Source organism: Nicotiana tabacum, chromosome 19, assembly GCF_000715075.1.
Source record: "Nicotiana tabacum cultivar K326 chromosome 19, ASM71507v2, whole genome shotgun sequence".
Lineage (NCBI taxonomy): Eukaryota > Viridiplantae > Streptophyta > Magnoliopsida > Solanales > Solanaceae > Nicotiana > Nicotiana tabacum.
The window spans coordinates 91,873,306-91,880,925 of NC_134098.1; the positions used below are offsets into that span (position 1 = coordinate 91,873,306).

The following is a 7,620-nucleotide window of genomic DNA, read 5'->3' on the forward strand; positions in this document are numbered from 1 at the left end:
ATAATTTGGATGCAAGTTGGAACTAATAACCCGAATTGTTTTTTTTAGCTTAGAGTATGAACCAATAGCATCCAACACTTGTTGATTACAAGGTACAAGTGACAGAAATTACCATAGTCAGCACAAATCAGAGAGCAAAAGCATAATATTTTAATCAACTCCTCTTTACATCTCACTAATCCATGTGCGAGTCACCATAAGTACTGAAGAACATTTTTTTAAGCAAACGAAGATCAGCAGGCAATAAGGAGTATAATTCTATGTTGCAGATAAGCAATGATATTGTGATCAAATAATTCAGAAGATGCAATATATATTTGACTAAAAGTTAGTGTCAACGAATGGGCATTTGGTCTAATGGTATGATTCTCGCTTTGGGTGCGAGAGGTCCCGAGTTCGATTCTCGGAATGCCCCTTCATTTTGTAGAAGTTTAATTTACTCTAAGTTAATTTAATCTCCAAGTGTTCCTTCATCTCTAAATGATTTTACAGTTGAATATGTTCAGATATTACAACCAGATACAGCCAACTAAAACACTTTTACATTATTTTAACAATGGAAGATCCCTGAGACACTGGAGAATGCTGGTACTCCTAGAAAATCATTTCATAGAAATGGTATAGGCTCCAGATAACTGTACATTCAACTTCGACATAATGTTTAGACAGAGGGACCAAGAAAAGCTGGGCATTTGGTCTAGTGGTATGATTCTCGCTTCGGGTGCGAGAGGTCCCGAGTTCGATTCTCGGAATGCCCCAAAAATATTTAGTGCCCTTTTTTAAAGCCTGTCTCCTGCTTTTTACAAAAGGATTTGAAAGCAAATGTGGAATTACTTTTATTACTTTGCTGGACAATCTACAGTGAGATTCTGTTCAGGAAACTGCAGTAAGCTCATCAAGCATTTAAAATATCGGCATTTACGGACAATAAAATTTAGCTAGTCTATTAATCCAAAACATTTCTACAGTCCAGACATAATGCTGCGCTAAACCTTACCTAACGTGAGCATTCTGATTCTTTGAACTTCAGGAGCTCTTTATTATTTCTCTTTCGGTGAGCATTCTGATCCCAAGTCAACTAAGATACCAAACCAACAACAATACAGTGTAATCTCATAAATGGGGTCTGGGGAGGATAGTGATTACGCAAGCAGACTTACCCCAATCCCGAGGGAGTAGAGAAGTTGTTTCCGAAAGACACTCGGCTCAAGAACTAAAATACCAAGCCAAATGTCTTTATACATCATAATTTGCAGGCAAAGATTCTTTGAACTCTCATTAATGGGCAACCAAATGGCATGAGTTAGATGAAGCTGAATAACGTATGTATAACTAGACTATGAACTAAAAATTATTACTGCAATAGTGCAGTGTTGGGGCTACCTGTTCAGTTTACTGATAAGCAGATCTAAAACTCCAAAGTTCAATGTCAATATCCAAACAGATCCTGAATATATATATATATAAATACTGAATGGGTAAGCTCAAGTATCTCAACTATCTTAAGCCATCATTTCACACATGCTTTCCAGTTTTACCATCTGTTTCTTAAAAGTTAAGTTAGTACCTGGGTTTGTCTAAATCAGAGATTCATAATGTTTAATCAGGTCATTTACTTTCTCAAAGAAAAAAAAAACAAACTCATATAGGGGTCAAGGAAGTCAACAGTAACAACTGAATTTCACATCAAAATGAGGGCTGAATGTATACTCATAGTTCATGAGCAATTTTCATTTCCATTAGTAAACAAAACAATGCATGAACATCATTGTACCGTGTTGTTCTATACCAATTTACATAGAGTGAGCTGCACAATTTCATGAAGACAAGTGAAAACGATATAGCTTAAAAGAGAAGGTGCCCAAAAGAGAACTGGTAAGAACAGAACCCAACAGAAAGCCCATGTTTAACTATAAATGTGATACTTGAGTAGGTTTTCCTTACTATGATGCTCAAACATGCAATATTAACACAGTTCTCGATCATTAGACAAATTTAGTGCCTTTTTTTTAATTCCAGATGCTCAAAAAGGTTGAGTATGATAGAAAAGGATGATACATAGACAAGCACCAGTAACAACTAAAGCTGATAACATCTTTAAGGATCGAGAGCAGCGCAAATCAGAGGAAGCTAAGCACTCCCTCTGAGTATCTCCCATATCCAAATGGGAGTCAGCAAAAGTACCAAAGAATAGTTGGTAAGCAAATGAGTGTGGAATATGGAGCATCTGAAGTCTAAATTGCAGATAAGCAAGGACATTCACAAACAAATAATTCACAAAGGGGAAACTACATTTGATTAAAACTCAAAGATGGCAATTGTCAATCTAGTGGTATGATTCTCGCTTTGGGTGCGAGAGGTCCCGAGTTCGATTCTCGGAATGCCCCGCAAAATTTTGACCACCCTTTTTCAAGCCTGTACAGTACACCTGTGGGTTATAAAGGATCAGAAGAAAAAATATAGGATTTTTATTTAACACTTTGCTGAACAATTAACATTGAGATTCCTGTTCTTAAGATGTTGGGATTCCAATGATGAACGGAATTCACTTTACGTCATGCATGGACAATAAAATGTATTTACTGTATTAAATTCTTCTTTCTAGTGTATTTTTGTAAACCATACTTAATGTTTAACTTTCACCACTCTTTTTGTTCTCCTGTTCTGTGCACATTCTGATCATAAGACAACCAAGACAGTCGGCCAAAAGTCATGTTCTACGAGACCCGCAATACGAACAAGCTTGAATACATGGAGTTACATATAAATGTTAGATCAATCAGAAGATAGTATTGACTAAGAGCAAGACGGAAACAAGAACAAATTATCGAAAAATACTGTGTCGTGGCAAGCCACTGCCTTGAAAGTAATTTCGGCCGACTGGGTGCAAATTGTGAAGACCGGTCGCTCCCCAAGGTTCCACAGCACCTCCAAACATGTGCACTCGTGGCTGGAAGTTTGAAATTTGCGCAAAGCAATTGCCCAGAATTCGGTTGAAGTAGAAAAGAAGATGAAGGTGTTTTTCTATGTTAGCCCAGAATTCAGTTGAAGTAGAAAAGAAGATGAAGCTGTTTTTCTATGTTAGATTATTCACAAAGAAGACTGCCTTTTGTAGGCAAAGCTGCTGAACAGTTACAGATGAAGAAATTAATCTGTAGCTGTTACAGAAATTAAAATGGAGCCATTACAAGAATTAAATCATGATTGTTACAAGAGTTAAATCATGGCTGTTACAAGAGTTAAATTGGACGTTACAAAATCCAATTCAAAGAGAAAGAATTTGGACATATTCTGGTAAGCATGTATACGTTACAAAATCCTATTCAAAGAGAAAGAATTTGGACATAATTTTAGCAAAACCAAATTTGGATTAGGCCTCACGTATATCTCGCGCGCAGGGGGTGGGGGCAAATCGACCCGTTTTGCCTTCAGGACCAACTTCTTATGTGCGCGAGACCACTCCCTTTTACTAGCTCTTTACAAGCCCAACAAAGAGTAATTCATTATAAAGTAAAGAAACAGACTTTCCACAACCAATGAGGGACACTTTGTCTTTCACAAAAGACAAAGAAGTAAAGAAGGAAAAAAGGGACTACAAAGAAATCTTTGACTTTGCATTATAAAGTATAAATAACACCAACAATCCCCCACTAATGCAAAGACAAAAATCAAATAAGAACAATTCTGGGCAAAAGAAGGAACGTGTACTTAAGTGTCAATATCTTTCAATTTGAATTGACACGTAGTGAAATGAGGCAACAACTAACATCCACAAAGTGAAGTACTCTTGAACTGAATGGATATTAGTTGAGACCCCCACAACACATATTATATCCTTAATTTTAAGCAAACTCCGCAATACTAACAAAGTGCTTTTATGGTCATGCATATACCTTGGGTCTCATGAGTGATCTAGAAAGACATCCCAAGTCTTTCATAAAAGGTGACCGCACCTTTACACTCACGTAGGTTATTCCATCAAGTCTATCTACACATAGACCACCTTAAGGCTATGGAATCGTTAAGAGCAAAATGAGCTCAACCCTTTAAAGCACTACCACATGCCTTAGGGATAGGAAATGTAGTGCATATTGAGGTCTTATATGGCTTCGTTTGACCATAAACGGGTATCCACCATACTTCCTCAATCCATGGGCTTTAGCCCCATCCCCCTCGACGTTTCAAGGATAACTCTCCTCGCCAAACCCTTGGTTAAAGGATCCGCTAAATTTCTTTCGGATCTTACATATTCTAAGAAAATAACACCATGTTTCAACAATTGTTTTACCGCACCATGCCTAATGCGGATATGTCTTCTTTTTCCATTGTACACACTATTTTTGGCAATTTCAGTGCCGCATGTGAGTCCCAATGTAGAGAAATTGGTGAAGCTTGTCTTTCCCACAAAGGCACATCTGCCAATAAGTTTCTCAACCACTTGGCTTCTTGCCCTGCCAACTCAAGAGCAATGAATTCAGACTCCATAGTATATCGTGCTATGTAAGTCTGTTTTGAAGACTTCCATAAAATAGCACCTGCACCCAAAGTAAACACATATCCACTAGTGGAGCTAACTTAATCATTATCAGTAACCTAGTTTGCATCACAAAAACCTTCTAAAACAGTAGAAAATTTATTAAAATGCAAACACCAATCCATAGTACCTCTCAAATACCTTAGCAAATGATGAAGGGCATTCCAGTATTCACTACTAGGGTTGTGAGTATATCTACTCAATCTACTAACAACATAAGCAATGCCAGGTCGTATATAATTCATGATAAACATTACACTACTAATTATCTTAGCATACTCAGTTTGAGAAATACTAGATTCCTTATTCTTTTTTAAGTGTATTCTAGGATCACAAGGAGTTCTCACAGGTGCTACATCAAAACAATTAAACCTTTTCAATATTTTCTCAATATAATGAGACTGAGATAATGAAAAACCATTAGAAGTTCTTTTGATTTTAATCCCTAAAATCACATACGCTTCTCCAAGATCTTTCATTTCAAATTTAGAAGATAAAAAATTCTTAGTCTCATTAACAACATTTCACATTAAGGCCAAAGATTAACATGTCATCCTCATACAGACATATAATAACACAATCTGATCCTATCATCTTGGAATAAGCACAAGTATCAGATGCATTGACAACAAAATCATTACCCACTAATGTGCTATTAAACTTTTCATACCATTGCTTAGGTTCCTGCTTTAGACCATATAGAGACTTTCTCAATTTGCATACTTTATTCTCTTGTCCTTGGATCACAAATCCCTCAAGTTGAGACATATAGATCTCTTCCTCTAAATCACCATTTAGGAAAGTCGTTTTAACACCCATTTGATGTATCACTAAATTATGAATAGCGGCTAAAGCAACAAGAGTTCTAATAGTCGCTATCTTAGTCACATGAGAATACGTGTCAAAGTAATCAATGTCTTTCTTTTGGTTAAAACCCCTAATAACAAGTCTAGCCTTATATTTCTCAATTGTACCATCAAGTCTCAATTTCTTCTTAAATATCCACTTGCTACGTATGGATTTACAACCTTTAGAAAAATCAGACAAGTCTTAAGTATGATTAGAAACTATAGAGTTTAATTCACTTTTAATGGCCTCTTTCCAAAAACTAGCATCTATTGACCTCATTGTTTCATTATAAGTCTTAGGGTCTTCTTCTATTAAAAAGATTGACACTAATTCATCACTCAAAACATCAAGATCAATATTTTTAGTCAAGAAAGTAGTGATAAAGTCAGGACCAAAGCTAGCTTCAATTCTACGCCTCTTACTCCTTTTAAGTTTATTTTCATGCTCATTAGCAGTAATACGAGAAGAAGGTACAATATGAGAATTAACAGGCATAGATGTAGAAGCATTATTAAGCACATCACTAGGCACATTATTTTTCAATGGAAAAACATGCTCAAAATATTCTGCATCTCTAGATTCACAAATAGAACTATCATTCAAAGACATAAATCTATACGCAACACTATTTTGAGCATAACCAATAAAAATAGCATCAAAAGTCTTGGGTCCAACAGTTACTTGTTTAAACTCAGGTAGATCAACCTTAGCTAAACCCAAACACCCCCACTCTTTCAGAATTTTCAAGTTAGGGACAAACCCTTTCTATAACTCATACAGAGTTTTATCTAACTTCTTATGAGGGACTTTATTAAGAACATAGCATGCAGATAAAATAACTTCCCCCCACATATTATCAGATAAACCCGAACTCAAAAGTATAGAATTTATCATTTCCTTAAGGGTTCTATTTTTCCGATCGGCTACACCATTTTGTTGGGGAGTATAGGGAGCACTAACCTCATGTATAATACCATTTTTCTCACAAAATGCTTCTAGAGTATTAGTACTATATTCACCACCACTGTCAGACCTAAGTCTCTTGATTTTTCTGTTTAATTGATTCTTTACTTCTGCCTTGTATTTCAAAAACATGCTTTCATCCTCATCTTTTAACTTAAGAAGATATACCTTAGTGTATCTAGAAAAGTCATCTACAAAGGTGATGTAGTATTTATTCACCCTTACTAACAGTGTTCTTGAAATCTGCTAAGTCTGAATATACTAGTTCAATCAATTTTGTCTTTCTACTAGTTACATTCTTAAAAGCATTTTTGGTATGTTTTGCTTCTATACAAACAGGACACTTAGAAAAATTATCAACATTAAATGCATGAATTAATTCTATTTTTCTAAGTCTTTTAATAGAAGCAATATTAATATAACCTAGTCTACTATGCCACAAATTATTAGACTCAGTAATATAAGCAGAATTAAAAATACTAGCATTATTAGTAATCTCTTGAGCGATGTTCAGTACAAATAAACCCCCACTAAGGTAACCCTTCCCAACAAAGTCTCCCACGAGAAATAACAACTTTATCATATTCAAAAATAAGTTTAAGACCTGCTTTGTTGAGAAGCGCACCAGAAACTAAGTTTCTACGAAGGGAGGGTACATACAGAACATTGTTCAAAGCTAAGGTTTTTTCAGAAGTTAACTTAAGGAGAATTTTTCCTTTACCCATACCTCCAACTGTAGTGGAGTTACCCATATAGACACACTCGCCATCAGCAGATTACTCAAAGTCGTGAAACAACTCCTTGTTGGCGCAAATGTGCCTTAAAGCGCCCACGTCCAGTATCCAGTCAGTCTTGTTAGCCACCATGTTCGCCTGAACGACCACAACAGCAATGATATCATCACCCTCAGTAAGGTTAGCTTGGACTGGAGCTTTTCCTCCCTGCTTAGAGCTTTGTCCTTGTCTCTGGTTGCACTGAAAGGCCTTGTGACCAATTTTGCCGCAGACATAGCAAGGTCCTTTCGACTTTTGTATATGGTCCTCCGGCTTATTGAAGTAATTTTGCTTCTTCACACGTCCTTTTTTCTGACCTTTCTTCTGTTTTCCTTTAAACCTGCCTTTCACAAAAGTACTAGAAGATTCCACAAGGTTAGCTTTAGAAGAATTAAGAGAGAGAGATTTCATCTTATCCTTAAGCCGTTCAGACTCCTCATCCTTGAGACGGTTTGCTTCCTCAGTCCTCATGTGACTGATTAGTTCTTGAAGAGTTAAGTT

General features: G+C 36.2%; 2 non-coding genes across 2 annotated transcripts; both read left to right on the forward strand.

Moving 5' to 3' along the window:
- Positions 1-343: 343 nt before the first annotated feature.
- TRNAP-UGG (transfer RNA proline (anticodon UGG)) lies at positions 344-415 on the forward strand. Its single transcript has one exon. It is a non-coding gene; the product is annotated as a tRNA-Pro (tRNA).
- A 271-nt stretch (positions 416-686) lies between these two features.
- Positions 687-758, forward strand: TRNAP-CGG (transfer RNA proline (anticodon CGG)). The gene has a single exon. It is a non-coding gene; the product is annotated as a tRNA-Pro (tRNA).
- Positions 759-7,620: the final 6,862 nt, after the last annotated feature.